Source organism: Octopus bimaculoides, chromosome 10 (assembly GCF_046866305.1).
Source record: "Octopus bimaculoides isolate indiv1 chromosome 10, ASM4686630v1, whole genome shotgun sequence".
Classification (NCBI taxonomy): Eukaryota; Metazoa; Mollusca; class Cephalopoda; order Octopoda; family Octopodidae; genus Octopus; species Octopus bimaculoides.
The window spans coordinates 66,929,835-66,940,057 of record NC_142937.1 but is presented as its reverse complement, the minus strand read 5'-3'; the positions used below and the strand labels follow the sequence as shown (position 1 = coordinate 66,940,057).

The following is a 10,223-nucleotide window of genomic DNA, read 5'->3' as shown; positions in this document are numbered from 1 at the left end:
TTTTCATACACACGAATGCACAATTATAACACCAAAAGGTTTTACGAGCTACAATTAAATTTATTATTTAGTTTCTCTGCGACACTCGAAAGTATTTAGTTCCAAGAGACATTTCATTTCCCAAATATGAGTTTTATCTATTTTCAAGAATCGTATCAAAGACAAACCAGCCAATCTAGATGCAATCGTGATTTCTGATTGAATTTACCATTGTTAGAATTTTTATTTATTTATTTCTTCTAGTTCAGACTTCGTATTAACTTCTGTTTAGAAATGCTGACAATTTATTGTATGAGAAAAATAGTTGAAAACTGACAAGGTGGAGGGGAAGGAGACATCAACTCTAACGACACCGGAAGCCAATTGTCTCGTTTCAGTATTTATGTATTTATTTACTTATTTATTTTTCCTTGCCTTCCATGAGACAGTTTATATAAACGTCAACATATGCAGCTGGGCAAAAGGTTGCAGCAGCAGCAGCAACAGCAGAGACAGCAGAAACAACAGCAGCAGCAGCAACATCAGCAGCAACCTTAGGAGTTGCAATATCAGTACCAGTAGTAACCGCGGTATCAGTAGTGGTAGTAACAGCAATAGAAGTAGCAGCTGTAGCGGCAACAACATCATTTCTTTAAAATAACTTTTAAAATAATGAAGAATTCAGAAAATAAATACGTCATTATCAAGCTGATGTTTGGAACAGGAATTAATATGACATTATAATGGAAGGTTTTAATTTAGATCACATTAAAATTGGGAGTTTGTACCATAGAATTACGAGAGGTCTCAGGCAGGCTGGTATCAAAAGGGATAAAATGATTTTATATCTTCTTGAAACGTCAACATTTTCAGGATCTAAATTATTTAAACTTTATGGCATCCGAAAACAAAAGTTTAACTTTTGATAATGATTCATAGTAATAAACATATCGTAGATTGTTTTTTACCTATCCTTAATATTTAGTACAACTGAAGCTCAATAAACAGTCGGTACATTTACAGGAAGCAGCCAGCTGAAAATTATTTCAACTTCTTTCGCCACGTTCTGAAAATAAACTAATTATCTTATCAATGTCTACTGTAAAGTACATTAATCAGTTCTAAAGCTGTAAACTCTTTTACCTGACTAAAACTATTAAATATTTTAAAAGTTTGTTTACGAATGTGTTTCACAATGTGAAAATGTTTTGTCAAAGTAATACTTGGGTTATAATGTAGGTTATTGCAAAATATTTTTCAGTAGGTAGTAAAGATAAATCGTGAATTGATAGAGTGATAGTTCACTGTCAACAGCTCTTGACCCAGTAGTTATATCGTTTTGTGTCATTGTATAGACAGCTGGTTTCGGTAACAGAGTGGCAGTTCGCCGTCAACAGCTCATAAACTATATCGACATCGTGTTGTGTTAGTGTCCTAATATCTACGGTTTTCATGTAGTCTTACAGCTTACTGTCAACCGTTGTAGAGGACGAATTATATATTAATAATGAAGTATTTTGTTTAATTTATAATACAGTATTCATCGCAGGGAACAAGATACGAACCGTTGTTCTTTCAAGTAACAATATGATACCATATTGATTCGGCCAACGCCAGCTTTCTGCAGAAAACTTCATTAATGAAAAGAAAAAAAGAGAATTTCTTAGTAGCCCAAATGGCATCGAGATAAACATGCTGCTATGGCTATATTGTATTTAACCACTTTAAATAATATCAAGCGCATCAAGTGAAAGATACATTGAGCATCTCCTGCATACATGGTTAAATTTAACTCCCTTATTAAGACACAGTTCCTCAGACTTAAAGTATAATGTTATAATATCCATGGCTTTTTCACAAGCTTCAGCAAAATTACATCAATAAGAATTCGAAACTGTGTCGCAGATTCGACATGGCGAGAATCTTATAGGACTCAAGAAAACCCAAACGCATTTGATGCTCTTGTGGACCATTGCTGGAACGATATTTATCTTGCAGTGATATGTATAGTGTTTTAAACAGCATTTCAAAAATCAGTCACAAAAGAAAAAAACAGAAAATGAACAGTATGCAGAGTAGCTCACCGTGACCAAAATTTTTACTTCTTCCGTTCTCCAGCTACCAAAAACGCAAGAGGGATATCCAGAAATCCAAAACTAATCAGATGAGAAGATTTAATCAGTTTTTAGTTTGGGGATTTCCCTCAAATATCTTCTGTTCGTTGCTGGTTGTACAGTTGACTTTTTGATAGCAATAAATCTGTTAGACCAGACCTTATTTGGGGTTATATAAATATTGTAACGTTACGAACCCTCCTGACAAGTTAAACCCGCTTCTCATTGAGTAAACTAGCTATTATAAACAGTTTTTAGGCGACCTGGTTCTCGAGTGATGCACACACATAAACACACACGTATTGTGTGTGTATATATATATATATATATATATATATATATATATATATATATATATATATATATATATATATATATATATATATATATTGTGTACGTGTGCGTGTGTTTGTATGTTTGTATGTATGTATATACGTAAGAAGAGAAAGAGACAGACAATCAGAAAGAAAGAAAGGGATTATTTACGTTGGCTGTCACAAACAATGGTCTTTTAAGTGCTTTTCATATATGACCAGAAGCCATAATAATTTAAACATTTTAAAAGAACTGATCGCAACACTATTTGGTGAGGGAGCCATCACAGTAGAAAGCGATGGAAGAAAGAAGAGAAAGTGGATGATTAAAGGGCTTACATTTGCTTCTTTTCTTTCTTTGTTTCGTTGTTTAAAATGCTATAACACTATGCAATGTCGATCAAACTAAGACACATTCTGAAGAGCTTTCACCGCCATTACAAACAAAACTTGAAAAGAACAACTGACATCTGATGCGAGCTTTGTTTTAAGGTCATTTGGAAATGTTTTCGGACTTTCAATGGCTTTGTTTTCAAAACGAGGTTACTTTAGTACGAACAGGAAACATTAAATGACGTTGAAAAACATTAAGAGACATCGCGCAGTAATTGTAGTTAAGTCTGATGAAAGAAATATATAAATATATGTGTGTATATAGATATTGTATTCGATGTATGCCTGTGTGTACGTGTTTGTGTGCGTGTGTGAGTGTAAGTGTGTATACACATATACACATACATATATACATGTGTATATGTGTTTGTATAGACAAACATATTTATATGTGTATGTGTGTTGCATGTATGTATGTATGTATGTATGTATGTATGTATTTATTTATGTATGTATGTATACACATATCTAGTATACAAGTGTTTATGTGTCTATACGCTTTCCGGCGGAGAGGCGACTCTAATGTGTACACACATAAACACACACGTGCACACATACACACATATGGATATATACGCGCGCACATACATATATGCATATATATATAGAGAGAGAGGGGGGAGACAGACAAATAAAGGCACAAATCGACAGACAAAAGACAGACAGAGAACAATGTGCGTGCGTGCGTGTGTGTATGTGTGTATGTATGTGTGCGTGAGTGTGTGTGCGTGTGCGCGCTTAAATGCTCACGTGCATTCGTGTATGTGTATATGTGTGTTAGTCTACGAATTTTAGTTAATCGTTACAAATATTTTTCAATACAGCTTGGGACACACGAGTAAACAATAGAACGGTGTGTTATATGTTGTAAATTATGTTTTACTACAGAAACATAAAGGCTAATATATTTATGCAGATACAAAAGTTAATATTTTAGTGTTGTGAAAATGAGAAATAGGTTATGTTCAGTCGTTTCTCAAAAGTTTTAACAATGCGACTGATGTGGCCGCGTCCAAAGAAAGAACGGGGTTTTATGACTTGGTCAAAAGAAAATCGACAGCGAGTATGACCTTTCCGCAAAGCCCTTTTGACTTGTGGGAGAAAGAAGTTGAGGATAAACAACAGCTCATTGGTTGATCGAAGACAAGATCGGAAATTCTTACATATTCCGATATAAATAATGATTTAACTGTACCGATATTTTAATATATGTAAGAGTGTGTTGTTTTGCTATGGCGTCCGTTGTAAGCAAAAGCACATAGCAAGCGATCAGCATAAATAATTGGCACTGATTGGCACTGTGCATGAGTGTGCGTCAATCTGTATGTGTAACTCTGTTTGTATGTGTGTGTGTATGCATGCGTGCGTGTATTTATACACACCCATATGTATATGCATTCATTTATGTGTGTATATACGCATATATATGTATGTATGTATGTATGTATGTATTGGGTTGGCAACTAAGTTCCCGCCGTTTTTCTAAATTTTGGAATTTATTGCGTTTTTAAATTTTGGAATCTATTTTTTTCAAGACTTCTATTTTTGAATCATTTTGGAATCTATTTGTTTTTCTTTTTGTTTATTTCTAGTTAATTTTAGTTAATTTTTGTTTATTTTCAGATCATTAAAATAGAATGTCGAGTTAAGAAAACGAGCATTTTTGACACCTCCTTCTTTTTGCTTTTAATCACAGTTCTAAGGCCGCAAAAGCTGCTCGCGACATTTGTACTGTGTATGGAGAGGGTGCCATAGCTGAAAGAACTGCTCGTGATTGGTATGCCAAGTTTAAAAATGGAAATTTTTACCTCAAAGACGTACCTCATTCTGGCCGTCCAGTTGAGTTCGATGAAGAGCGATTAAACCAACTTTTGCACGAAAATTCTCGTCAAACGACAAGGAAACTGGCAGAGAAAATGGAATGCTCTCACACTGCTATAGAGAAGCATTTTCACTCGATGGGAAAGGTTCAGAAGTATGGGGCATGGGTTCCACATGCTTTAAGTGACAACAAAAGTGAACGAGCCACAATCTCCGCCGGTTTGTTTGCTCGTCACCGCTCAACTCATGGACACAAGCAACGATTTCTTTACCGAATTGTTACTGGCGAGGAAAATTGGTGACTGTACATCAATTTGAAGCAGCGTAATGATCGCTTAGCCACGGTAAACAAGCGACACAGCACGTGAAACAAGATCTTCATCCGCGTAAAACGATGTTGTGTATATGGTGGGACTGGGAAGAGATTATCCATTACGAATTCTTGAACGGAACCAAACGGTCAATGCGGAACACTATATTCAACAGATGGAACAACTCAACACGGTTATTCAAGAGAAGAGACCTATTCGGCAGCATGGAGGTCTTCTACTGCACGACAACGCCCGCCCTCATATCGCCAATATGACCAAGGAAGCCATTCAAACGCATGGCTAGGAAGTGCTGCCGCACCCGCCGTACTCTCCTGATTTGGCACCAACGGATGTCCACCTCTTTCGATCTCTTTCAAATGCGATGCGCAGAGTTCCGTTCAAAACTGATGCAGAGCTGAGAGCTTGGTTGGATCAATTTTTCGAGTCGAAATCAGGTGATTTCTACCAACGAGGTATTGAAAATCTTGCTGAACGTTGAAAAGAAGTTGTAAACAACAAGGGTGAATACATCATTGATTAATTAGTTGTTATTTTTTATTAAAACTTTAAAAAAAATTAAATTTAAAAAACGGAGGGAACTTAGTTGCTCACCCAATATATATATATATATATGTATGTATATATATATATATATATATATATATATATATATATATATATATATATATATATATATATATATATATATACATACATACATACATACATACATACATACATACATATGCTGTGTATATAGATAGATAGATAGATAGATAGATAGATAGATAGATAGATTTGTGTACAGGAGGAAGAAAATTGGCGTAGGAATACATGCAAATTACCACATCGTGATATCGCGTGACCAGAGTATGGTACTCTGACTAAAGGACGTGAAATAAAAAAAAACATACACACCATACAATCGTGATTTTCAAAGAAAGTTGACATGACAGTCAAATGCTTTTATTTCTTTTACTCATAAAAAAATATTCTTTCACAACTTTTTACAACTGTAATATTTTTACTTGTTTTTCAGTTTTTTTTTTTTCTTTCCAGATATCTCCTACTCGTTTAAATCATTATATACATACGATAAGAGAGAGAAAATATTTATGGGAAATAATTTTAATTATTCGTGTATGAGTGTGGATGGTTGTTTTTATATGATGCATTTGCTAGAATTATTTTGAAGGAATATAATCCAGTTTTTTCTGTTGTTTGTTCTTTTTTTAATTTCATAGATTTCTTTTTCTCCTTTCTTTCTTCATTGATTTCTTTCATGTAAGCGCTTCAGACTACCAAGTCTAATCTACCCCTTGTATGGGTCCGCCATTTCCAAGACGTAGAGCATTTGTTTCATCGTAATTCAAAGCACATGAAATCCGTTGTATGAAATGGCTGTTCACTGCAGTCATCGTCACTCCCGTTCTTTCTTTCCCATATTATAGTCAACTTTCAAACGAAGACTAATGCTCAACGGTGATTACTCCTATAGATACCATCACAAATGGGCCAAAGTCAAACAAATTCTCTATTAATATCTTTTTTGTCCTTCTCCGCCTTCACTTGATTGATATCCGTCCTTCAGAGATCTTAACAGCTATCTCATACTTTCTTCCTAGCGTATATCAATCTGTTCACAGTCGACTTTAAAGGAATGTAAACTCAATCGCTTCTGTTTATATCACCATTAATATTTATTGTAGAATGAAAAGGGCGGAGGAAAAAGATGCAGGAGGAGAAGAAAGAGGATTAAGTAAGAAGGGGGAGAGAATAGGGGAACGACGGCAAGGATGATGATGATGATGATGGGAAGGAGAAAGAGAAGCAAAATGAACAGAAGGAGGACGAGGAGGATAAAGTGAAGGAGTAAGAGGAAGAGGGAAGACGATGTCGACAACGACGAAGACGTGGTAGACGAGAAGAGGAGAAGGAGGAAGAAGAGTGGAAGAGGACGGGAGAAGGAGGAGGAGAGGAGAGGGAAGGTCCACACAAGAAAGGCAGCATGGTGAACGAGAAAGGAAAGATTCTCGATTGCGACATATGACTCGATCAAGCTTCCCAGAAAGCCGACATTTATATTGCTAAACCATGATCACCATCGTTTCTTAAGGAATATATCAAGCTACAGTAGATATTCTTGATGTAAAGATGTATTGGAATAATTAATTAACCTGAAAGAGAAATTGGTGGGATGGGAATTGAAAGTGTTTTTAAGCCTTAGTAAATTGGAAAGAGGAACCACAAAATTGGATTTTAGAAACAGGAGCAGGTAACATCGTCTACTACGTTACACGGTCAACACATACACGTTCGTGGATACACTCGTACACATACATACACGCTCACACACATGCACATATACATATACAGATAGATAGATAGATAGATAGATAGATAGATAGATAGATAGATAGATAGATAGATAGATAGATAGATAGATAAGGGTAGTGCACGTGTGGAATCGTTAGAGTTTCAGTGAAAGTGATTTGCTGTGTGTGGCAATTCTTTGAACTGTAAATCCAAATCCCGGTTAGGCCAACTTCACTTTTTATCTTTACAAGGTCGATAAAATGAAGTTACAATTCAATTCCTGGTTGATTTTGTGATCATAAGTGGATGGGTTCGGTTTATAAACTACCAAGTGTAGTGCATTGTATCTTCGAGCAAGATACTTCATCCTCACGCTGTTCCAGTCTGTTCAGCTAAAACGAGTATCATCCCAGTAATGGTAGCATCCCTCTCTTCCATCCACATTTCTAGATGAAGCTTTGTTTCAAGAGCTGAGACCGTTGAGATGGTATCTATGTCCGCCCGCGGGAACATAAACATGTAAAATAATTTACAAAAACACGGTGCATGCTACCAAATCAGATTTGCTTGCGAACGACGCCTTCGGTGGCAGGGACAACGCCCACAGTGGCAGTCGTATAGCTATTGTTGTTCAATATTTTATTTTCTATATTTTATCATATTTGTTTATGTATACTATCAAATTATAGGTGAGTTATTTTCCTTCGTTCAAAACCTGATTTTGCATTTATATATATATATATATATATATATATATATATATATATATATATATATATATATATATGTTCTTTTTCATGAAGATCAAAAGTCAAGCTTATTATGAATGAAATATTACCGTGTACCGCTGTCTTCACTCCAGAACTGTTGCCAAATGCGTCAGAATGACCAAAGTTCAGACTAAGCCAAACAACACGTTGCTGTTTACTCAGCTAAAAAAAAAAACCCGCTCTTTCCTCACAAACAGAAAAAGTGGCAACGTCAAACAACCAAGCAAATTACATCGCTGTTGTTTACTCTAAAAGATCTTCAAAAAAATTCTCAGACTTGTGGAATATGATTTATGAATCAATAGCTTCATCCTCCTTCACTCCTTTTCACTTATTTTTATCCCTCTCATTGCACACACACACACACACACACACACACACACACACACACACACACACACACAAATGTATACATCTATATATGCATATACATAATTATGTATATATACGTATGGATGAGTACATATTTATATACATATATATATACATATAACTCACATATATGCATATATATGTGTTTGTGTGTGTATGTATACATACATATAGATACATACATAGAGATATACAGACAGGCAGACACATATACAGACAGACAGGCAGACACATAGACAGACAGACAGACAGACAGATAGATAGATAGATAGATAGATAGATAGATAGATAGATAGATAGATAGATAGAGTATTATTAATTCTCCTGTACGACGTAATTTATGATTTTTCCTTCAGGTTTGCTTTTCAGTAAATCATATTTTGTGACAGAAGGATATTTACTAAAACTTCTGCAGGATATTGTTATCCTATTTTCTGATAGCACTGGCTCTATTTATTTATGTGTATATTATTGAGAAGTACAGAAAGCGGTGATATGATTAAGGTTCGAGAGATCCAGATTAGTTGCTTTACTCTATTCTGTCTGCTAACTAAATTTTCCATGCTTAAATCAAGCATGATTGATTTTGCTTTTCTTTCTTGGTAATCGATAGAAATAAGCACACACAAATACAGACAGGCACAGACACACACACACACACACGCACACACACTCACAAATACGTATTTATATGTATGTATGTATTTCCTATATTCATAAGTGTATACGCAATTGTGCTCATACGCCGTGATATACGCATTATAATTACAACGTACATATATGTGTATGCGTAAAAATACACATACACACACACAAACACATATATAAAGGTAAATATATACATACTTATCTATACATATATGTATGTGTATATATATATGAGTGTGTGTATGTATATATATATATATATATATATATATATATGATGTTAGTTGCCATTGTAGAATACATAAGAAAAATACAGCAATTTAGAGAATTAGTTCCGTAAAGATTTAATCATATCTAATATAAATATGAAAACATTTAAACTTTCGTAATAAAACATTTTACAATCATTTGGGGTCTGTTTTACGTGGAGTTCTGACGAACCGAGTGTTCCCTCCCGTTTACGACTTTCTATTATTGGGCCGAAGCATCAAAATTATTAAATGAGTTGTGGTAACATTTTGATCTGCAATCTCATTCATATTTAATCTAATCCCATGTGTAGATAGATAGATAGATAGATAGGAAATCTTTTTTCACACGTGCAGATGTGTAAAAATGTAGAAAAGAACATGAAAATGCACTTGGAGTCTTTAAAAGAATTTATTAATATTTGCTTAAGAAAATGGACTTGGAATCTTTAAATAGATTTCTTAAGATTTATTTAAGCGGTTTCACAATTTCCTGATTTTCGAAAGTAGCGTGTAAATCCTGGTGCTATGCCGTGTTTATCTCGACAATAATATGTATCTGCGTTATTGAGCAGGAGGGTTAGTGCTTAATAAATAAAATATTTATAACTCACTAACTCTGAACAATCAGAGCTTAGAATTGCGTGATTAAAATTGATTAAACTTTAAAAACGTGGTGTCGTGACAGAAAGTGTATTGAAATCTAATACTATAACATAATATATCTTAACAGGTATTGAGTTAGCAGAAAATGAGGAAAAAAATGCAAACACATTGAAGAGGTACGGACATGTGTCAATGTGTAGCAAACTATCGAGAGCTGGTATTTTTAAGATGAAATCTTTTAAAAATGTTGAAATGCTGTAAGACTAAGTTCACTAGTTCTATGCGCTAAAAAAATCTATGATAATGAAGAAAAGAGTTAAAAGTAATGCAG

The 10,223-nt window shown here is 34.5% G+C and overlaps 1 long non-coding RNA gene across 1 annotated transcript; it reads right to left on the bottom strand.

Annotated features, from left to right (window-relative positions):
• Window positions 1-397: 397 nt before the first annotated feature.
• On the bottom strand, window positions 398-2,913 carry LOC128248916 (uncharacterized). Its single transcript, XR_008265066.1, has 3 exons — window positions 2,747-2,913; window positions 1,545-1,610; window positions 398-640 (listed from the first exon to the last, which is right to left on the bottom strand). It is a non-coding gene; the product is annotated as an uncharacterized LOC128248916 (long non-coding RNA).
• Window positions 2,914-10,223: the final 7,310 nt, after the last annotated feature.